We start from the raw sequence: 24,618 nt of genomic DNA on the forward strand, positions 1-24,618 counted from the left end.
AATATCTTAATGAGACAATAGTAGTGAATCTTTTTTAATTTGACTTGTATTCCTGATACTGTTCTGGTTGCTAAATGTCTAACTAGCTGCATCATCAAAGCCACGTGCTACATTCTAGTAGCATCTAGCATATCCCTCTCAACTGCTGCTGTCTCCTCTCTCTTTATTCTTATAGACCCATGCTTCCTTTAAAAAAAGAAATACCATCATTTAAAGGGGGGCTTGGAGAAGCAGCGCAAAAAAAGGCTCATGATCAATGTCCTATTAAGTGGAAGTTGATAAGGTTCTCTACTTGCTCTAGAGAGCGCGAATACCCTCCTCCTTCTCCTAACTATAATTGATACTATAGTAATAACATATTCAGATTACTTGATGGCAAAATTTGATATAAAACTGATATGTAAGGTTTCATCATGTCAATAAGATTAAGCCTGATTATTAATGGGATACTTTGTGTAAAGTACTCAAAAGTAGAATGGGGAAAGTCCAAGTTTTATAATAACGGCTACTGTAATAATAATTAGGAAAGGAGGGGCACCTGGATGGCTCAGTCGGTCGAGTGTCTGACTCTTGGTTTCAGCTCGGGTCATGATCTTATGGGTCCTGGGGTCGAGCCCCTCGTCAGTCTCCACGCACGGGGGGGGATTCTGCTTGAGATTCTGTCTCTCTGTTCCTCCCCCCACTTGCGTGTTCTCTCTAATTTGCTAAAATAATAATAATAATAATGATAGATAATGATAATGATAGAATAATAATAATGATAGAATAAAATTTATTTTGGCAAAGCCTAATGAAGGTCAGTGCAGAACCTCTTGTAATACAAAAAGCATGAAGCCTATGAATTCAGAGGCTCTGAATTGGGATTAAGACTACTAATCCTTAAGATTGTGAAAGATAAAGTCATCTGTTGCAGTAAGTGTCACTGAAGTGTAGTAAATGTATTCTGGTAGTGGAATGGGAGGAGCACTTGACTGATGTGTGTCAGCTGATCTGGGACTTGGTTATGCGTGTCACTTATTAGGTACACGTTCTTGAAGGAGTGAAACTCTTGAAACTATTTTTTTTTTAAAGCTGTGAATTAGATATAATACCTGTCTTGTTTTAGTACAGGGTGGTCGTGAGGGTCATGGAGAATTATTTGAAAAATTATAAAATGCTATGCAAAAGTCAATAATTATTTTATAGGCAAAGAAATGCAAACTGTTGGGGTAAAATATGCTATGTAAGTGTGATGGGGGACAAAAGCTAATTGTCCTGGGGTCTATTCCACCCAACATTGTTGAAGCAAGAGAAAAGCCAGTATCATAAACTAATTGGATATTTTAGGTGGAAAAAAACACCTTTAAATGTACCTTTTCTATTTGAAAGGTAGTATCCTCATAACAAGTCCTGTGCAGGCATTCTCTCCATTCCATTTCAGGTATGACAACACACTAGGAATACACGATGGAGTATACTACAGGTGTTTTAATCTTTTGAGGATACTATATTGGTCTCAGAATTTTCGGCTATCTAAGAATGGAATTGATGTAAATGAAATATCAATATGTACTGCTAATTTAGTGACTGTGCTGTACATTTCTGAAAGAATAATGAGGATGTCAACATACTGCTTTCCATAGTTTGTGGTGAGCATTCTTCCGGGAAATTAAATCTGCCTCTTAGATGTTTACTTGGCACTTGCAAAAGGAACTTGATAGAGAGCCTCTCAATCATTACTATCCCTTGAATGTTGCCTCCTGTGTATTTTACATGAAGGAAAACATTCCATTTTTAATAATAATACCGCTGGTCTTTTAAAATCATGAAGTTTTAGAAAGTTTAATTGTTTTCTTCATTTCTTCATCCACTACTTGCTAAGTAGATAATTTATGTGGTTTTAGTGTTTACTTTTTGAATTCTGTGGTTATAGTTTTCTGCCTTCTATTTTAATTTCTTTTAAGATTTATTTGAGAGAGAGCACATCAGTGGGGGGAGGGACAGGGGGCAAGCAGACTCCCTGCAAAGTGGGGAGCCCAATGTGGGTCTCAATCCCAGGACCCTGAGATCATGACCTGAGCCGAAGTCAGACGCTTAACTTCCTGAGCCACCCAGGTGCCCCATTGCCTTCTATTTGTAAAGAGTTTATAAAAATTTATAGTGCAATTTGAGGTTATCATGAATAACTATGAATAACCAAAATTAGTAGAATGCTAAATTTGTTATCATGAATTTCTACCTCCACGGTGAGAATACTATGTGAGTCACATCTGTCAGAGACAATCAGGCACCTGGGCTTTCTGGCATTCTGCTGTTTAGAGAATTGTAGAAACTTTCAGTTTTAGAGATAGAATAATCCTTGGTGATAATTCTTTCATTGAACATTTCTTGAGCTTCTCTCTTTTTTTTTAAGATTTTTAAAAAAATTTTTATTTATTCATGAGAGAGAGAGAGAGAGAAAGAGAGAGAGAGAGGCAGAGGGAGAAGCAGGATCCCAAGGAGCAGGGAGCCCGATGCGGGACTCCATCCCAGGACCCTGAGATCATGACCTGAGCCGAAGGCAGACGCTTAACCATCTGAGCCACCCAGGCGCCCGAGCTTCTCTTATTGAACATTTCTTAGAAATGAAGAGAATGAAACTTGAAGATGAAGTGACTGTGTATATGGTCACAGTATGGAGCAGTTGTCTTTGGCTTCAAATTCAGCTTCTAGTCCCTCAATTAGCATGCACTCCAATGGGTCCTATATCATGCCAGGTGCTGAGAGTATGGAAGTGCCTAAAACCTACTCCCTAACATACAGAATATTGTTGGGAGAGACAATCCACCAGAGGTCCTGAGCATTCCTGCATGTGCTCGATGGATGTGTCAAGAATATGGGACCCTGACGGCTCTCTACCTGGGGCAGCAAGCCACCATGGGAGTTGGGGAACATCTCCCCCAGACAAACATCAGGCTTGCTTCCAATTACTGTAAGAGCAGTGAATCTCCTAAGCTTCGTGTTCCTTTCCTGTAACATAGTCCATAGTATGTGTTATGGTCCTTCTACGATGCCTTCTTTGAAGTCCCCCTCTGGGATGGAGTGGGCAAGGGGAACCAGCGCAAATGAACACGGAGCTTCGGCTACGCCTTTTGCCAAGAATCATCAGGCCTTGGTCTGTGATCCAGGAGTGTCAGGTCTTCGGCCAGCATCCATGGAACAGTAATAGGCTAACTTACTATCTTTCAAACAGGATAAAATCTCAGCCCCTGCATAGTTCTTGACAAATACCACTTATGAGGTGACAGAGATGAGGAAATTAACAATTACAGTTGAACATGGGAGGCACAGATTGCTGTGGGACAATCAAGGGACAGCACCCAATTCAGCTTGCCGAGGTCAGGGAGACTTTCTGAGTGCATTACTCTTAAACCGATCATACTAGATTGTATGTCTGTTGAGGGTAGATCTTTTTATCTTTAGCATATGGCACAGTACATAGCACACAGTTCACAACTATAAAGCTTGCAGAATGGATGAATAAGCTATTGTTTGTGGTTATTGGGTGTGATGTAGTGCATCAGAGGTCCCTATGTCTGCTATTAGAGTTGTCTCCTTTTTAAGACCTGAAGTCCTGAGAAGATAGTCCTTGGTGAAAAGCACCTCATTTTGTAGCCTGACATGAATCTATTTCAATAAATGAGGAAGGTGGTCGAGTTGCAGAATATCTTGCATGTGGATTCATTTACTACTAAGTGACATTAGGGACCAGTTATTTATTTTTTGAATTTTTTATTTTCTAATACTTGAGATTTTTTTCAGAAGAGTTGCAAAGATAGTACAGAGAGTTCCCATATACCCTTCGTCTAGCTTCTCTTAATGTTACTATCTTACATAATCATAGTACATCTATCAAAAATAAGAAATTAATATTGTTGTATATAGACTTTGACTTTCCCCATTTTTTTTTCTCCCCACTGGTGTTCTTTTTCTGTTCCAACTTCGGATACCACACTGCATTTATTTAACTGCTTAGTTTCTGCTAATTTGTAACAGTTTCTCAGTCTTTTCTGGACTTGACACCTTGAGGAATAGTGGTTAGATATTTTGTAGAATGTCCCTCAATTTGGGTGGTTCTTCTTTCTTTTAATTTTTAATTTTTATTTTTTTAGATTTTATTTATTTATTTGAGAGAGAGAGACGGAGATAATGAGAGAGAGCACAAGTGGGGAGGAGAGGGAGAAGCAGGCTCCCCACAGAGCAAGGAGCCTGATGTGGGGCTCGATCCCAGGACCCCCGGGATCATGACCTGAGCCGAAGGCAGACGCTTAACCGCCTGAGCCACCCAGGCACCCTCTTTTTTTTTTTTTTTTAAGTACTTTTATTTATTTATTTTTGAGAGAGTGAAAGAGAGAGAAAGAGAAAGAGAATGAACAGGGCTGGGTGTGGGGGAAGGGGCAGAGAGAGAAGCAGGCTCCCTGATGAGCAGGGAGCCCAATGTAGGACTTGATCCCGACTGAGCCACCCAGGTGCCCAATTTGGGTTCTTCTGATGTTTTCTCAGGGTTTGGTAGAATTTACAGATTTTGGGGGTGATGATGCGCTTTTCTTGTTGGGTCGCATCAGTGGACACCTGATATCAACATGACTTCTGACTAACAATATTAACTTTGATCACTTGATTAAGATGACATCTGTCAGGTTTCTCCAGTGTAAAGTTATTTGCCATTCTCTTCACTAGAGGCAAGTGACTTGATCCTACTCACACTCAAGGGGTTGGGGATTAAGCCTCACCTACTAGAGGGAGGAGTGTCAAGGAATTTTGGGCATAAGTTAAAACAAAGACAGTAAATAGTAAATATGTTGGGGAAAATATTTTGAGGCTATGCAAATATCTTGTTTCTCCCTAAAGGTTCAGGGGAACCAGCTCTCTAAGAACGAGGCCAAGAATTGCCTGAGACAAGATGTCAAGCTGTAATGACCATATACTTACTTGACCTTTTTCATTTATGGTTTCTTACAGAGCTATAAATGTATATATAAATGTAAATTATAAATGATGTTATTTCTGTGTCACTGACCCTTCTGTCCATTTCTTTGAAGAGTAGATGTATTTATATTAAACAAATAGGGTTAATGAAGGTGCATTTGTGAAACAAGGTAAAACATCAGTAATTGACTTTAATTTCTTCCTCATTAATCCGTTACAAAATGCTTATTTTATCTCATAGCATTTGTTGGCTACCGAGTAAGTAGGTACACGTGTGTGTGTGTGTGTGTGTGTCTATGTGAATGATTAGCTACATTCCAAGTGACTTCTATGGCAGTGGTTTAATAGTCAAATTGCATTTCACCTTTGGGACTGAGATTTGGCTTTTTAACTATATGTTATTGTGTTGCTCCAGAACAGATTTTAGTAATGAGCTATTCTCAGAAATATTTTCATTTATTTCCTCCTTTTTTTCCCCCCAGAGCATGGCATTTCTAATTCTTGGGGTCATCATAGTAGGGGGGTTTGAGTGGGGCCTGAATGGAGAGGAAGTGATCTTGCAGTAGTTTGCAATGGAGAAGGCAACATTGTTGGGAAATATATCAGGGCCAACTTTTGGATTAGGTTGAATAACAGTAACTATCTTAATTTGGGGAGTAGGGGTAGATGAGGTGTAGGCATAAACAGATGTGTTACAGTTGTTCTTATTTATAGAACCTCTGGCTGGGTATTTGGTACTTTATGTATAATATTTTAATTTTAGAGTAACTTTGCAAGGTCAGTATTAGACAATTTTACAGAGGAGGCAAATTAAACTCAAGGAAGTTAGGTAGGCCTAGTGTCGCATAATTAGTATATGATGGAACTATAGTATGAATTTCTATCAGTCTGATTCCAAACCCCATCATTATTTTTATACTGAACTATTGCTTTCTGCACACAGTTGGCTGTGCAGCATTAGGCTCTACTGGTAGATTGTGTAGAAACTGAGTTGTTTCCTAGTTTGCAGATAGTTATTTCCTCCTGCCACCGCTTTATAGTAAAACAACACACAACACACAACCCTTTTGGCTACTTTTAAAAATTATATTTGTTGGGCGCCTGGGTGGCTCAGTTGGTTAAGCGACTGCCTTCGGCTCAGGTCATGATCCTGGAGTCCCGGGATCGAGTCCCGCATCGGGCTCCCTGCTCAGCGGGGGGTCTGCTTCTCCCTCTGACCCTCCTCCCTCTCATGCTCTCTGTCTCTCATTCTCTCTCTCTCAAATAAATAAATAAAATCTTTAAAAAAAAATTATATTTGTTGGATAGTTTGGCTCCTTTTGGTCTAGTCATGATAGTGGAAATATTATCCTTATTATTAGCTACACGTGTCATTTAAACTGAAAAATCTGGAAAACAAAATATGGATTCATTTCATCTCTCTGACTTGTATTATGACAGAGGTACTCAGGAGCTCTAATATGGAAATGAGTTTTCCTTGACTGCTGGTAATTATTAGCCCAAGCAAAATAGATACTTTGTGTTAAGCTGTATATGCTGTGTATGTGTAAATGAGATTCATCTGCTTTATATTCAGAAACGTGACAAGGCATCGCTAGTGTTAATACCTGTTGGATTTCTTATTTAGGTATCTTCTCACCATAATTCTGAGGGGAAAAAAACAACAACAACAAGAGGGATTGCTGCGAGGGCTTGGAGGAGCCTTAGAAATTGTGATGTATAGACCTATATAAACCCAGTTGAACCTCAGTAGCCCATTGAACATTTTTGCAATTTGATGATTCTGATAGTAATGTAGAGAGTACTTACTTGCAAAGTGTTTCTGAATCCCAGGTTAGTCTTTTTTGACTTTTGATTGGAGGCTCTAGTGATAACATTTTTTAGGGTTGGCTAGATTTATCTAGAGGATATATACATATATATATATATATACATACATATATATATATATATATATATATATATACACATACACACATATATGACTGGTACTTAAGGGTACGGTGCTAACAAAGATATTATTAAATCCACTCTGTGTAGGAGTGTCCATGTCTGTCAGCTCTACAGTATAATTTCTAAATAAGAATTTGCCACTCCCAATGTAACTTTAAAATCATGTATCTTCAGCTCTTCATGTTTGATATCCTGGTAACTCCACTGTGCCTTGTTGCTATGAGCCATACTAGTTTACTATGGCATCGTTTAAAAACACTAATTCAACTAGAATATCTTAAATTTTCTTCCCTGTTATCTTTAAGTTTTTTTTTTTCAACACTCAAAATCATAGTGAAAAAGTGAGTTGTTTCTTGTTTTGAAACCCAGAGAATAAACTACCATTACATAATGAATTCATAGCTAGAACAAGCTAGTGTTCACCTGAATGGTTTCTTCTAATTCCAACTTAAAATCTCTTGGATTGCTCCTGCTATTCTACTGACCAGCAGTTTTCATAAGGAAAATATACAGCCACATGTAAGTTGCTTTTTTTCTTGATCACTAAGGTCCCTATTGCCTCACTGCGCATGCCCTTTAAGATTCCCTAGTGCGCCAGTTTAACTGCTGTTAGTTGAGTGAAGTTGGTGAGTTCTGAATCTTTGGTGTCTTTTTTCCCTCAGTCTTCAAAAGGCAGCATAGAATGCACACTCTGAAAACAATCTTAGATAGCATTTGGTCCAAATCTTTCACCTTTCAGATGGGAAAACTGAGGCTCATATAGGTTGGGTTTTAACCTAAAGCTGTAGATACTTGGAGGTGAATTGCTCAGATAAGTCTCTTTTCTATATGTTCATAGACAGTGCAGTGTTTGAGTCATAGCCATAGACACCCCTGTTGAATTCAATTTTTATGTTGGAAATTTGAGAGTTGATTCCCTTAGTGTTGTGTCCTTTGGGGTAAATGATTGTCAGATTGAGAGAGGAGGTAGAGATGACCTCTCAGAGTTAAAAATTGTGGATATTCTCAAGTATAATAGACCTTCCTAAACAGGCTCGTGTAGGATGAAGAAGCACCCTGGAGGGTTGTATAAGCCCAAAGGTCCCACCCATCATTTGCTCTTTGGTCCATCTTGTTCTGCTACTCCTACTCCCTACTCTGGCCTGACGTGGACATTCATCTCTTTCTTCTTTTTTTTTTTCACATTTGCTCTTGTTAGAATGGGGGCTTCAGGGCAAAAGTGAGTATTACTCCCCTGGTTTTCGTGTTTGTGAATTCTAGCCTTCTAATGTTTCTTGGGTGTAGGAACCATGGGAAAGGAAAAGACAGGCTGATTTCTGTGTTTCTCTGACTCTTTAGGGACCAGTCTGTATAATTTAATTTTTATTTCAGTATTCCTGTTTCCAATTTTTAAACAGTCTAGTACCATAGCACGTTCAGGGGTGCTCAGGAAATACTACCAATCCATAGGTGCCGCTTTGTTTGGGATGGCCAGTCTGTACTGCGTCTCTGCCTACAGAGCAATTTCCTGCTCTTTCCAAGTGTCCTTGAGGGAGAGCGAACATAGGAGCTGTGCTTCATGAGGCCACTGGGTTGGGCTACAACAGCCTGACTCTCAGGATGAGGTCACAGCCTCCTGCTGAGCGAATGTGAACGTATAAAATTGGAATTTACTGTGATACGCAGTGGTTTATGTGCTTATGAATGAAGGTGAGGGGAGGGTTTGTTGGAATCTGTCTCCTCTTCAGCATTTGTTGGACTGTCCATCAGATGACCTTTCTGTGGTTAGCCGTATATGAGAAACTGTACCTTTTAAGGTGAGCATGTTGGAGCTCATTCTCAATTGTTATCCTGAAGGCATGCTTCCCTGTCTCATTGTAAGGAGTCTAGCCTCTGGGTTCCCTTTATATGTAGTTGTTGTTGTGATTTTTGTTGATTTTTTTCTAAAAAGGGGAGTGGATGGGTTTTTCTGGCTGCCCTCACAGTGAGGTGATGCACATTTTCAACCTTCCTAGCTCTTGGGTGCCAACTTGAGCCAAAAATACATTTTTATTTACTTATGTTACAAGATGTTAACCTTGCTATAACTAGTTTGTGCCTTTGTAACCGTGAGTTTAGGTATGTCTTTGCTACATAAGAAATCACTGGTGAGAATTGGTTTTCTTCTCAGGGGACCTTGTAATATTATTTTACTTCCATTCAGGATGTCACTTCGCCACAGGAGGTTGGCACAGAGAGAGGGGGTAGGGAGGATGTGGGAAAAGAAATTAGCCTATGGTTCTATTGTCTAGGACATTTGTTTCAAAGTTTGGCTGGGTGTCTGAGATAGGAAGGGTACATAGTTTTTAAAAAATGTCTTTGTTTTGGTATTTATGCTAACATAAAATATTTGTAATGAAGATAGTTGTGGAATTATGGCTACAAAATTTCCCTCTCCTGACTTACAAATCTTTATAAAGATGTGTAAATTATAACTGGCTCCTGACATAGTTATCTCAAGGAATAAAGTTGTAAAGTTGTTTTTCTTTCCAGACCTATTTATTGAGGGGCTATAAAAAAAAAAACAGATGCAAAAATGGTGAAAATTGGTATTTGTTAAAACTAGGAGGTAAGTACATGGGTGTTGGTCATCAGTTTGAAATAATTCCTAATAAAATATTTTAAAATAGAATCTCAAGAATATTATTTCAAAATATTTTAAAGCATGTTGGGGGGTGGAAAAGACATTGCTTACTTGGGAGATTGGCTTAAAAATAAGAATCAGTTGAGATTTTGGAATAATAGTTAAGATAATTCCTTAAACAAGGAATAGTGCTGGAGATGCTCAATGAGTAGAAACAAATTACATAACCAGTGGGTCACCATAATTGCATGTGTTGGGGGGATAGAAAATATTTCCTCTTAAAAAAGAAAAAGAAAGGTTGCTTTATCCAATATATCCTGTTAGATACAACATTTAGTGATGTATGGTTCCTAATAGTTGAGCTCCGTCTCACACTCAAAGTCAAGTAAATTACAAGAGTCCACAAATCTGGAATCAACTAAAGGCAACTAAAATGTTTGGCACAATATTACAGGTGAAAGAATATTATGAAGGGGGGGGCCTCTTGGTATTTCCAGCAATTAAATTCTGTTGATTTCTCACACTGTGTGGTGACTCCTATTATGACAAATTCATGCTTCATTTCCATGCCTTACTTCTTGACTGCATATGATAAAATTTTCTGAGATGTTGTTAATTTTAGTTGTTTCTGGGATACTCTAATCCAAATTATAGATTTTTTTTTTTAAGGACTAGGAGAATGAATTTATTTTATTCATTTTATTTATTTTTTTAAAGTAAACTCTATGCCCAGTGGGGGGTTCAAACTCATGATCCCTAGTTCAAGAGTCACATGCTCTACTGACTGAGCCAGCCAGGTGCCCCAGATTATAGATGTTTAATCCTTCTTTATGTACTTGTAATTTATTTGGTCATTGTGGAGACAACAGAATAACGGAGTAGCATTCTGCATGTCTGAACAGCCGTGTTTGGCAGCTCGTGCCCACTTGGGCTAGAAAAAGCTATTGCTCGACATAACTCAAACCAGGAGTTTTAGACTATTTGGCAATGTCTGTGTGGAATCAAATACATGTGTTATAATAGAGAAGAATACCTTTCTTTGTAGATCCTCTAGATGGCAGAGCAATTACAACAAATACACTTTAGGAGCTGTTCCAAGAAGTGTAGAGAGGGGAGAGCATAGGAGAGATGGCATGAGAAGGGTCTTCTAGCTAGTAGGGCTCTGTGCTTTCTATCTGGACTCAACCAGGTTTTATGTCCTCTATGTCTTTCATGCATTTTATGTCTTGACATTTTATCTAAGATCTTGTTTGAAACAATGTAACACTGCTTAAAAAAATGACAGGATGTCAAAGCTCAAAAAAATCTTGAGTTGTGTACATTAAACCAGCCTCAATAAAGGCATTTGTCCACATGTCCTGAGCATTTCTAGAGACTGTAGCTGACTCCACCCCAGTACACATGTTGATGAATTCTAGAGCAATGCTGGCCTACTTGAATACCTTCTTACCTTGAATTCTTTCTTAAAGGATAATGTGCAGCATAGGCTTTAGCCTTTATTCCTGCTTTGAAAGAGATCACCATTGTTGACATAGATTTAACAGATAAATCTGATGATACCGTGGCTTTCAAACTCAAAGGAAATTTGACTTAGACACTTGCATAGATTTATTCCTTACACAGAGAGAACACAGAATAAATGTAAAATATTTAAGTATGTCACTTCCCCCCACACTTATCTTTGAATGAATCAGAAAGCTGACTGTAGTTAGTATCTTTTCAATTTCTCTTGCAAAATGCTTATCCAAATTCTTCTGTAATCACTTTTTAACAGCAAGGCCTATTTAGATCCTTTTGGACAATTGATGAAGTTCTACATCAAAATATGGTATGGCAAATGTGATTTCCGTATATCAAATACAGCAAAAGTATAAGGGGATAAATTTCCTATCCAGTGTTTGTAACCTCATGATATCACATAGTATACTTAACAGATCTGATCTGTTTATAGCTATTAGTTCAGTATTACTCCTCCAAAAAGTTCCCCTTATTGAGACTTTCCTGTATTTGTCCTATTTTCTTGTTACCAGTGAAGCTGGGGTATATTTTAGAATCTTCATTCTTCCACCTTTTTGATGAGCTTTTACTTGAGAATGTCTTAAGATACATTTTCATATTCATTAACATAGCTATTGAGTAACTAGTTCTGTGCTTGGAAATAATGAATGATATGTGGTCCTCACTCTTGAGGCCCTCATCCATGAGGATGCAGACTTTAGTAGGCAAGATAAGTATATAAATGGATTTTCAATACAATTGAATAAGGCGTTATTAAAAGAGGTATTATCAAGGGGCACCTCGGTGGCTCAGTTGGTTAAGCTTCCAACTCTTGATTTTTGGCTCAGGTCATGATCTCAGTGTCATGAGGTTGGGCTCTGCGCTGGGTGTGGAGCTTGCTTAAGATTCTCCCTCTGCCCTTTCCCACCTCCCTCTCTTTAAAAAAAAAGTGTTATCAGAAGTGCTGTGAAAGTTCCTAGACAACACTTCTGTAGGTATCACCACAGATTACCCACAATTACTGCATGCAGAGGGCTGTGTCCCTGCAGCACGTAGGAAGGAAGACATGCAGTTGATGAAGGGTTAGAGTAGAACCATGTCATGTACTAAGCCTGATAGATTTCGATTATATACCAACCAGCATATTTAGGCGATTGTAGCAAGAAAATTCTATAAACAGCTAAACATTTTTATTGGGATAATTGAACTGGGAACTGACTTTTGCTACTCAAAGAGCACATGATTCAATGCAACATGCATATAGTGATAAGCAGTAAATAGGAAGGCATTTGTATTCTGATGACAACAGTGTAACCTCAAGCCTTAGGTCTATAAAAGTGGTAATGTTTTCTGACTGATCTGGATTCTTGAGTTATTTTACTAATGCCTCCAATGCCATGTGAGACATGGAGGATGGCAGGATCTTCAAACAATTGTTGACAATTAACTGGTAGTCATTACCTACTACATAGGACTGGTTAAATGCTTTAATAATTCTCTAATACACCGTTGTTTGAAGCAGACTGTAGCTGTAGATAACAAATGTCAGTTTGGCTTCTAGTTATTCATGGAGTTATTATTTAAAAAATATCTTTATATAGGCTCTGAATCTAGGAGGCTAAGACACAAATGACTGCTATTTTGCAATGGGGCTCTTGCACCTCATCAAGGGATAAACTACACATGTGTTCAGTGCAGAAGGATTGGTGGTTTTGCTTTGTCCTTTGCAGCTAGAGCTGCCTAAGAGGTGGAGGAGAGATGGTCCATCTATGTATGTGTGTTGGCAAGAGGAGCTCTCGTACTGTCGTGTTTGTTGGGCCCTAAGTCCCAACTTATTTTTATTTTTGCAAATTTTTGAAGACTTTGCTAGAACACCATAATTCTGCTTATTAAAGAGATATTCCTTTTATTTTATGAGTTGTTTTTCTTAAAAGGATGTGCACCAACCCCTTCCTGCCCCCACGTTATACTAGTTTATATGCTATACACTAATTTATGTCATGGGTCACTGTATAAGTTAAGAGTCCCTTTCTAATTTGGAGCCCTTCATATCCATTTTGAGAGGAGTAGCAGTATTTCTCTGGGGGCCAGGGTGAAGTTTTGCATAGATTCTTCTCTAAGTTCCTTTTCCATTACTGTCTGGTTGCTTACTGGTACTTTCCTTCCTTCCATTTTATCATCTGTGAGTTTTATTAACATGATGTTTACTCCCCCTTTAAAATTATTAATGAAGTAAGCTGTGAAATGGCACTTTTATCTTTAATAGTTGGTGCTGTAAAAGTGACAAATGCAATGAAAGCATCCTTTTTTAATTCGGTTCCTGTCGTGCGTCTTTTTAGTGTCTCTGTGACATGACTTGAAATGACAGTGCCCATGTCTCTTTTGTAGCTGGTTCACACTGAAAGGATATAATCATCTGGTTGGTATCACAGCCACTTCCCCAGCTACAGACTGTGATGTCACAAACCGAAAACTATTCTCTCTCAGCAGGAAGAAGCTGGAGAGGAGATGAATCTCCATGATGAACCATCATCCTTCAAATTTGATCATTTCATAAAGGAAATTAACCATGATGAGGAACAAATATACTGGCTAGTTGAAAAAGCCTTTTGACTTAAGCTTGAAAAACTTTACCATTATACTGGAATGAGAGAAATTCTTTCAAAAATTCTAAGTCAAAATTTGAGAGTTATAATAATGCAGGTATCAGTACTTTTTAATTTTTTATTGTTATGTTAATCCCCATACATTACATCATTAGTTTTAGATGTAGTGTTCCATGATTCATTGTGCATAACACCCAGTGCTCCATGCAGAATGTGCCCTCCTCAATACCCACCACCAGGCTAACCCATCCTCCCACCCCCCTCCCCTCTAGAACCCTGTTTGTTTTTCAGAGTCCATCGTCTCTCATGGTTCGTCTACCCCTCCGATTTCCCCCCCTTCATTCTTCCCCTCCTGCTATCTTCTTCTTTTTTTTTTTCCTTAACGTATATTGCATTATTTGTTTCAGAGGTACAGATCTGAGATTCAACAGTCTTGCACAATTCACAGCGCTCACCAGAGCACATACCCTCCCCAGTGTCTATCACCCAGTCACCCCATCCCTCCCACCCCACCCCCCACTCCAGCAACCCTCAGTTTGTTTCCGTATCAGTACTTTTTTAGGTGAGTTAAAAATATTATGTACTGCCAGTCCCTTCAAGTTAACACTTAAAAATGAATCTTAGTTATATTTCTAATTTCATATGCAAAATTATGTTGCTTGTTATTTCAAACGAAGATGACATGCTGGTCGAAACAAGGTCAACAAAGGCACTACATGGATATACTTTATTTTGACCTGTATAACTACTTTTATTTCCTCATGGTTTAAGCCAAAAGTTTATAACTTTTAGATGATTTGAAGTGAGCAAAATCTATGGATATAGTAATAGATGTCATTGTAAGGATATGGTAACTTAAATATTTGCTCCATTTCTATGACAGAATCCAATATTACACAATTATGTTACTTTTATAATATAATACTTTTATATAATATGTGGGCATGAAATACATTCTAAATTACAGAAACAACTAGGCAATCACTGAATACTTCCCAAGAATGTTCAAAATCTCTTTCATTGTTAAATCTATCAACACAAGGGGAAAACTCCCATAAATAAACCAAATATTCAGGTATAACCATAAAATTCTTATCCATTTGTACTCATGAGATGCTGACTTTGAAGCACTTTTCAGCATTTTAATGCATCATTAGCAAATGATGTGTTAAAAAGTAGTTAATGTTTTTTCCTTCACTTTTTTCACTAAAATGAAGAGGAAATGTAGGTTATTCCAAATTGCTGTAGAATTTTTTTTTGAAAGTGTTATTTAAACCTGAGTAGTTATTATTCAGAATGCATTATTATAGAGAAAAAACCTTGATTTGGATAGGAAAGAAAAAGAAAAGAAATGGGGACTGATGCTGACAAAGGCCTTGGGAGAAGGATAATATCTGTTTGTCCATCATTGTCATTGGAAGTCATAGAAGCAGAGTCCCCAAACTGGTGTACATTCCAGTGAGTAAATAAAATCCAGAAGACTTCATGAGTATAATTTTATGTCCTCTTCAGTTCTATTTATTGGAAGCAAATTGTTTGAGCATACTACTGTGAATTTCATTTTTTGCCCAAGTTAATTAAAAAGACTCCTTAGTTATTGAGTTGAAATAGTGATATTTTTCACTTATAAATATAGGCCTATTTTCAAAGCATGTCAGTTTATCAAATATATGATATCAGAATAAGGAGAAAAAAGATGAAAAGAATCCTTAAGGGTTCAGGTAAGTCCGGATGTAGGTAAAAAAACAATACTTGTTAGTTAGGGCTGGTATACAAAGGAAGTATTTTGAAATTTTGAAATAAAGATTTTTCTCTGAAACAAATTGGTACATTATGCCATCAGTGCTTGTATGTAAGTTGCTGCTTTCCTTTGGTACTGGAAAATGATAAGTAAATTTCTGTAATGAATTCAGATGCAAAAGATGATACTTAAGGTTCTTTATGGACTGTTTTGAAAAGAGTGAAGGGATCATGTAATTAACTCTGTTAGGCTTTGAAAAAAGGAAAGGATTTAGTGAAATGGAAGAGAAGAATGTCAAACTTGATTTTTTTTTAGACAGGTACTGAATAATTACTTCTGATAACTTTCCTTGTATTAGCAGATCATCTCTATTGTTAAGTGTGATTTGCTTTTATTGTTTCCTTTATCTCTTGTCTTCTAAGATACTAGAAATGTATTATTTTAGGGCTTCTTTGTGAAAAGATTAAGCTTTGAACTTTTCCTATTGAATTTATATGCAAACTAATATAGTTGAATTTTGGCTAAAAATCTATGTAGGGTAAATTAAAGTTCTATCTTTTCTGTTTTGTTTTTTTCCCCCCCATATATAAGACAGTCTCTCTTGATGTCTCATTATGGAGAGATTTCTAGGGAATTTCTAAAAGGCACTTGTACCCTTTAAAATTCTTTGGCCCCAGTAGTTCTTTACATTTTGCTCTTTGGACCATTGATCTGAGTTAAAGCTTTTGAGGTATTAAGATACCAGACATCTTTTTGTTCTGTTGTTAAATCAGAAAAATGTCCTTATTTAGTCTGTTACAACAATATGCCCAGTACTGTGAGGGTAAATTAATCCCATTCTACTGGGGTGCTATACCTTAGTTTGCCAGAGATTGTTTTTCTTTAGTGTGAATGAGAGTGACATCACCACTTTTCTTGTTTTGTAATGATAAAAATCAGTTATTGAGCTTTATTCTCTGGCATTAATGGAAATATTAAAAATGCATTAATTCTTTGTTTTACCAGGGTCCCCGGGGAAACAAATCATATCTGAATGTTTGGTATATAACATGTGTGAATGGTTCTTATGCGGGGTTCAGAGCTCTCTTCACGCATTTTGTTTTTTCCAAGCTATTAAAGAAAACAAAATTGGGATTTTAAAAACGAAGACAAAGATGGGACATAGCCAGTGAAAAATGAATGAGACTCTGGGGCTGTTTTTATCTAGTTATGAATGAGTAGTTTATGCAGCATAAGTAAAAAGAAATGTTTACCTCAGAAGGAATAAATCTGCATAAAGCTTAAGGGAGGATCACATGAAATTCAAATCTACTGGCTCATTCACAGCATCAGCAGGCTTAGTTTCAGTAGTCGGGATATAGAGAATGTTATAAAATTAAATCTTACCTGGCAGTGGGGTGTCTGAAGCTCAGTAATCTAATTCTGGCTGGAAACAGTAAGCTCCGGTACCTGAAATGCCTTCTCTACTTTCCTTGCGGGTGTTCGTTTACCACTGTGTGGGATTTCTTGCAGCGTCTCTCTATCTGTATTCCTGGTAATCCTGTAGCATTAGTTAAGACAGCACGCAATAGACGAAGATTCCATTTGGATAGGATTGTAGGGCTGGAGGGTGAATTTTGCCTTTCTTTATCCAATAACAGCAGTTGATCTGACCACAGACAACTTGAGTGTTCAGAACTTATTAAAAATTCATTGAATGTTTCAGCAGTGAGGAATCCGGGCCCTTTGCATAGATGGTTTTACCTTCCGGAAAAGTTCTGCTGTCCATATTTCAGAATGACACATGCCCCCAAATCAAGTTGCTTTAAAAAATTATTCCGACCCGAAGCCCAGATCTTCTCTTGCACTCTCTTGTGCCTGCCTTTACCAACTTTTCAGTCCTTTGGCTTCCTTTTTGTAGAGGACGAGGGGGTTTCTTCTGTCTTCCTTGTGCCTCTGCAACACATAGTTCTGGTACACTGGGTTGTGAGCAGTGAGGGAAAAATCCAAAGGAGGTGCGGCTTTATCATCTCTCCGGACAGGGAGCGTACTTGGCATGAATGAAGAGCTGATATGAGCTATTCAAACCAGACAGCAAACTGATGGGATGATGCTTTCATACATAACAAACCCATTAATTACTTCTCCTGATGGACAGCAGTATGCCCTGAAAGGGAAAAAGGAAGGAGCAGATGATCATATTCAGTCTGATAGGTGCTCTCTGTACAGCTTGCGATTGCGAAGTGAATCCAGGAAAAGCTGCAGCTTTGGAATGTGATCAGGTAGAAGGGGCAAGAGTTGTTTTGACAGACAGTTAGGTGATGATTTTGGGGGAAGAGAAAAAGGGCTGAGCAAAGAGGAAGCTAGAATAAGGTTCCAAAATGCTCTTGAAAATGTTCATTTTTTTTTTTTTTCCCCTGTTCATCCTTTTGGCTGGGAGAAAGCACACTGTATTTTACCTTTGCATTATTTGCAGAATTCTGCTGAGATGGTTTCTCCTAGTTTTCTCTAAAGAAGGAAAATAATTTTTAAAAAGCCTTCAAGATAAAAAAATATATTGTGAGTTTTTAAAAATTTATAGCAGGGAAAAGGCTGCTTTTTGTGAAAGGCACACCTGTTTTTTTTATTATTATTATTTTTTTAAAGATTTTATTTATTTATTTGAGAGAGAGAATGAGAGAGAGCATGAGAGGGAAGAGGGTCAGAGGGAGAAGCAGACTCCCCGCTGAGCAGGGAGCCCGATGTGGGACTTGATCCCGGGACTCCAGGATCATGACCTGAGCCGAAGGCAGTCGCTTAACCAACTGAGCCACCCAGGTGCCCAAGGCACACCTGTTTTTAAATGTTTTTTGGGCACATGCATTTTGTTGCTTTGGAAGAGAACATTATGAGTCATCATTTAGTATAAAATTTTAGCAGGGTCTTTATTTAAAAATATTAGATGGAATTTTGAGTAGCTGTATAAAAGATCTAAAAATGTCAATTTTATAATTTTTTTACTTCATTTCTTAAGTAATGCAAGGTTTTTTTCCTTTTCCTGTCTTTTCACAGAGCCCTTTTAGGGGTATTTCTGGGCCATAAATGCTTTTTAAAGGTTTTTAAAAATTATGAAAAGCTTCAAACTTATACAATACTATGAAAAAATAATGCATGAACTTCCATAAACCTGTTACCCAGATTCAATAATTACCAAGACACTTGCCACATTTGCTTCATTTAACTTTTTTTCTTTTTCTTTTTCTTTTTTTTTTTTTTTTAAAGATTTTATTTATTTGACAGAGAGAGAGAGGGAACACAAGCAGGGGGAGTGGGAGAGGGAGAAGCAGGCTTCCTGCGGAGCAGGGAGCGCGATGTGGGGCTCGATCCCAGGACCCCGGGATCAGGACCTGAGCCGAAGGCAGACGCTTAAGGACTGAGCCACCCAGGTGCCCCAACTTTTTTTTTTCTTAGCTGAGATATTTTAGAGCAAATCTCATTCCACCCCTGCATACGTTAGCACGTATGGACACCTTCTCCCATGGCCACTGTGCCATTATCACACCTAACAATAATTATAATAAACAGTAGTTAATTTGGGCGTTGTTAATAATTCTTTGGGGTCCTATGGTATCCAGCCTGTTTCAGATTTCTCATGCCTCAGAAACTGTCTCTTGACCTAGGTTTTTTTAAATTAGAATCTAGACAAATAGATTCATATAGATCCATATATTACATTTAGTTATTAGGCATTAGAATTTCAAACACTAACTTAGATGATCACATATGGTGAAGTAAAATTTAGTTTAGAGTAGTCTTCTATACACACTTATAATATGAATATCTATGTAAGAGAACATATCTCTAGAATATTTTCTTGAGCTTTTTCCCACTTAACATTATACATGATAATGATAACTGAAAAGGAATATAAGTTCATGTGGTTACGATTGGCTAGGTTCATTGCTCTGTGCAAGTTTTTCATGACTTGCCCTAGGGTATGTAGTTCAAAATTCTGTCCCCAAGCTATTGAGGCTACCTTTTGGGCTGGGCAAATTCAGGTACATTCCAGGGTCCGTTCTACTTTACTGCTGAAAAAGGCCATCTTGCTTATTTACCTTCTCAAACACAATAGAGCATTGTTATAATAAATACTCCAAGTTTCAAACCATTGATTACTAAGCCATGTTTCAACATGTGAATGTGACTTAGCGGTCTGTGAAGATCGAAAGAGAAGTAAAAATCAAATGGGGCCAATGACTGCAGTGTTATATAATTACATGTGATTATAGAAATTATTTTATAATTTTTCCATTAATATCAGGTTTTTCCTTTCCTCTGAATTTTTATCTTCCTATATGATTGGAACTCTCAGCTCCTTCCTGAAAAAGCAGAGCATTTGGCTGTCTACTTGACTTTTCCAGGGATGTAGTAATACGAGGTCCTGAAATAACTGTGTTCCACTGTCCCCCACAGAAATTGATTCTCATCCAGAGTCTCTGTTTCTCTATGATCCCACCCCTTTTTTTCTTTCTCCATCTTTTAAGTTGGCTAGATGAGTGCGAACGGGGAAGGTGGAATATGGGGAGCCATTGAAAAGGTATAGCTGGAAATTATATCTAGGTTCAAAGGCACTGCTGAGGACCATGCTTGCAGTTTTATGGAGGGTTTTAGAATACTGCTCTCCAAAGGTGTTTGTAGAAGGTACACCCCTGGCTCGGTCTCCTGCTGTATGTCACGTTATCACATGATTGTTTGGTAGCTTTGTGTAGCACTTTCTTATGTTCTCAAATTATCCCTTTATTTTTATTTTTTAAAAAAAGATTTATTAGAGTGAGCGCAGTAAGCGGGGTGAGGGGCAGAGGGAGAAGCAGGGTCTCCATCGAGCGGGAGAGCCCAATGCGGGGCTCGATGCCAGGACCCTGGATCATGACCTCAGCCGAAGGCAGATGCTTAACTGACTGAGCCCCCCAGGCGTCCCTGAAACTATCCCTTTAAAAGCCTGTCCTTTCTTAAATCTTGCTGAACAAGGTTATATGTGTTTTATTACCTACATAAGTGCTTTATTGAAAATTTGGTAAAGAGTTCTTGACTATGACCATTACATACAGATAAACTGAATGGAAAAAGTCTTCTTTTTTCCTTTCTAAGTTATCTCTGTAATTTTTCCCCTCCATCATTTGTAATGCAACATCAGCATTAGGTGGGCATTTGCAAATGTGCAGTTTCTACTATAGAACATTGTATAGTTGGTGACAGAGTGGCTATAGAGGGAACTAGAGTGATAGATTGTATGTGTATTTGGGGTATAAGCCCTCACTTTATTTCAAATCATTATCTCCCAGCACTAATTATAAACTGAAATAATAGAAAGACATCAACTCAAGCAGTGACCCTGTAAAGTTCCAACCCAAAAGAATAGGTGCACTTGAGCCATTGTGTGAATCATTTTTCTCCAAAAGCGTGGAGTCATCCCTGTGAAGAATAATATTCAGAGATCTAATTGGTCAAGTAGCTGGTTAGGCAGATGGCTTATCCTTTCCCGCCCTCCCTTCCCATATGAGGGAAAGAAGTGAGTGTCTCAGGGAAATGAACTTTATATTCTCTCTGATGCATATAATAAAGCAGTTTTCTTTTGTTCAGGTGTCTCAACTCCCATCTCCCATTTTTGTACCTGTCTTTATTCTCCTATTTGATCTAAACTCCTGTTTCCATTATAAAGTTGACCAGACAACTTCGAAGTTTCATAGGCTTCATAGATTTTTCAAGTACTTTATGTATAATAAGATTAATGATAATTTCCCCCCCCAAAGTTCGTCCTTGCACGAACATTTTGTCCACACCCAGAAGTATGCTCACAGTTGTCTTTGAGGGTTTGCAAAATTGTAACAGCTTTTATAAAGAAAAATAGAAAATAGTTCCCTCTTTATGTTCTCCAGTTCTTAAGTGAGTAGGATTTGTGGTTAAAGACTTCTTCTGTAGTAACTACCTATCTTTAGGGCAGTTTAAATATTCATAATCTCAATGGAGTGTGATTATTTTCAGTTAACAATACAAGAAAAAAAGTTTTACTTTAAGAGAGTATTGTAGAATCATACAAGGTCTTTCTAAAATATATTTTCTTGTTGCCTTTGTTAAAGACATCGAATCCTTGTTGGTTTACATGGGTCATTCGAGATCATTTTAGCCCCTTAATTGTGATACCTAACAAATACTTCCTGATTCCTTGCTAGGTACATGACACCACTAGGTTCTTGGAATGTACAGCGCCTCTACTTCCACGGCTTTGATGCACACTGTTACTTCTGTTTTGCAAAGGAGGAAACAGATGTGAAGAGCTTAAGTAACTTGAGCTGGCTTAATTAGTAAAACACTGACCTGTGATATGAATCCAGGGAAGGTGGTTCCAGAGCCCAGAATCCAGAGCGATTGCTTACTGAGAAAAAAGATGATGGAGATTTTCCCTTTCAGTGTGAGACTCCCAGGAGAAGTTTGAAAGAGTGCTGGCTCCCTGGCATCACCAACATTCTACCAAAATGGGATCTGCAGTTTCAGAGATACCAGATGACTGGCGGATGACCCTAAGAGTTGACTATCTTTGAGAAAAAGATACTGCATGTAGTGTAGAATGAATGCTTTCTTCTTCTCTTTCATGCTAAGAATTTATAAAGGGGTGGATTTTTTTTCTCTCTGAAGTGGCTCAATTTATTCTCTTATAGTCCCTCAAATAGCAATATGCTTTAGAATACTAGTCATTTATATTTAGCTAAAAAAATTAAAAACTTCATTTGATGCTGAGGGGATACAAACCAGATTTACTGGTACTCTAGGATAAAATTGATTATTAGGAAACCATTGCTTTCTTCAGATAGACCGATTTAATTTTTATCTTATTTGTACTTTTAAAAATGTCTCATTTTTAAACTTCTTTAGTTCATTGCTCCATCATAGCACTCACTCCCTCGTCCCCCTCGCCTCAGGACTTAACTTGTGTCCTGGTGTTTGGTTGGCCCTTTTCACGCTGCCCTTCAGATTCTGGCTTCTCCTGGTGAGCTGTAGACAACCACTAGAGGTCTCCAGACCTCACTTTAGAAAGCCCTGACTGTATAGGTACACCCCAGTAAGGGGAATAAATATGTCCCCGGGGCGATGAGTTACTGGTAGTAAATATTTATGAAGTGCTGCTTATGTTCTGGGTCCTAGACTATACTATGCTCTGAGGGTAGATTAAAAAAAAATGGTAAGATCCTGCCCCTGAGGACCCTGCAGTCTAGTGGGGACACGGAAGTGTGGCCACATGGCTTCATCCTGTACTTTTAGATCCCTCTTACCAGGGCCCTTCAGATTTCCAGGTCTGTCAGAGTGCTACTAATGCTCTTGAACTCTTAATCTCTATGGAGAGCACTCCCGCTTTCTGGATGAACCCTGACGGTGTGTCTTCATCAGTCTGGCAAGGAGCCGTTCCCTGGGCCAGCAGGACTAGTTGGGTGGGTTCTGATTTTTGTTTTCTGATAACCTTCTCAGCAGCTCTAGGCATCTGATCTTTAGGGAACAACGTCATACAGGAGTCAGCTTCTCCCAATCCCAGGCAACAAAACAAAGCCCCAGAACTTAGAGCCTTCCGTATCCATTTTCCTTTATACCAGAGACATTTTTTAGGAAGGGTCTGTGTCCCATTTGTGTCCCTCGTATTTCAGGGAGTTGAAGTAGAGAAGTGTCTCATGGTAACATGCTTCTAGATGTACTGTGCATGATCCGTGAAAAGCTCCTAGCACAGTGCCTGGGACTTTGAGGGCAAGTGCCCTGTGTGTGGTGTGGTTGGAAAGGGTCAACAGTGGTCACTATTATTATTTTGGAACTTAATTTAATTTGAGCACTGGAAGGGACTTCAGAAATAATGTAGTCCAACCACCCCTTTTACACAATAAGTTTTAGTGCTATTTTTCTTTTTCATACAAAACACTGTAACTGTTTGGGGTGGTTCTTTCTTTAGTGCTCTGTGTTCCATATCAGGAAGACCCAAATTTTGATTCAGTCATTATCCGCTTCATGGTTACACTATTTCATAAGAATTTTTATGTGCGTAGTTTGAACTAAATAGCAATTGTGAGTTTTTAAAAGTTAAGGGTGAAATTGGAGAAGCATTAAACAAAATAAAAGCCTGGCAATTTGTTAGCCTTTTATCTGTAAGGAAAGTTCCAGAGGGAATTTTTTTTTTTTTAAAGATTTTATTTATGTATTTGACAGAGAGAGACACAGCGAGAGAAGGAACACAAGCAGGAGGAGTGGGAGAGGGAGAAGCAGGCTTTCCGCTGAGCAGGGAACCCGATGTGGGGCTTGATCCTAGGACCCTGGGATCACGACCTGACCCGAAGGCAGATGCCCAATGACTGAGCCACCCGGGCGCCCCTCCAGAGGGAATTCTGAACATGATAGATTAGTGACCTTCTGGATGGCAAATCTATTTTTTAAAAAGTGTGGAATACTTGGGTACTTAGGTGAACAATTACTGAAAAGGTAGCTTGGTTTTAGAAATAAGTAACTATATGGATGACTAGAAACAAGTGGGAGTTATATTTTAGATTTAAAAATATATTTTGACAAGGTTTATACCTTAAATTCTAGTTTAAAAGTCTTAATAAATAGCTGAACATATAAATAGTCTTGGGGACCTTTATGTGAGCAGGTTATTTGTTTGAGCCAGCAAGAGAACTATAGGAATAGACATCAGTTCTTAGGATGGAGGAACTTTGGGCATACTCCAGGAGTTGAGGCAGTTTTCATTTAATGTTTTTGTAAATTATTTGAAAGACAGAGGTAAAAGCAGGGCCCCAGGATTGGGTAGTAATATATAAAAGCTTCTTGGGATAAATTCTAGGGTAGAGCTCTATGAGTAAGAAATGGTAGATGCATTCTAGTGTGGGCATGAGTAAGTGCAAATAATCTCAATCATAACTGTGTGATGACATGCAGAAAGATAAGGGAAAAGTTAAAGGTTTTAAAAAGCAGGGGCATGCCCTGATTTGCTATGTTTTTAAAGATCTCTCTTGAGTCCTGTGTGGCATGGTAAGAAATTAAGAAATACATAGAGCAGTAAGGAGATTGTTGTAATGGGCAAAATGTGATGGTTCTTATCTTAGCTCTGGCTGCTCGACCAAAATACCATAGACTGTGTGGCTTAATCAACAGGCCTTTGTTCCTCCTAGTCCCGGAGGTTGGGAAGTCTGAGATCAGGGTGCCAGCATGGTCAGGTTCTGGTGAGGGCTCTCTTCCTGGCTTGCAGACAGCAGCCTTCTTGCTGTGTCCTCACATAGCAG

At 38.3% G+C, this 24,618-nt stretch overlaps 1 protein-coding gene and 1 pseudogene across 1 annotated transcript in view; one reads left to right on the top strand and one right to left on the bottom strand.

Annotated features, from left to right (window-relative positions):
* AVEN (apoptosis and caspase activation inhibitor) overlaps positions 1 to 24,618 on the top strand; it is a 184,502-nt gene that overhangs the window by 50,142 nt on the left and 109,742 nt on the right. The gene's annotated exons all lie outside the window — the stretch shown is intronic.
* Positions 1 to 24,618, bottom strand: part of LOC110585470 — a 50,615-nt pseudogene that overhangs the window by 1,553 nt on the left and 24,444 nt on the right.

Source organism: Neomonachus schauinslandi, chromosome 9 (assembly GCF_002201575.2).
Source record: "Neomonachus schauinslandi chromosome 9, ASM220157v2, whole genome shotgun sequence".
Classification (NCBI taxonomy): Eukaryota; Metazoa; Chordata; class Mammalia; order Carnivora; family Phocidae; genus Neomonachus; species Neomonachus schauinslandi.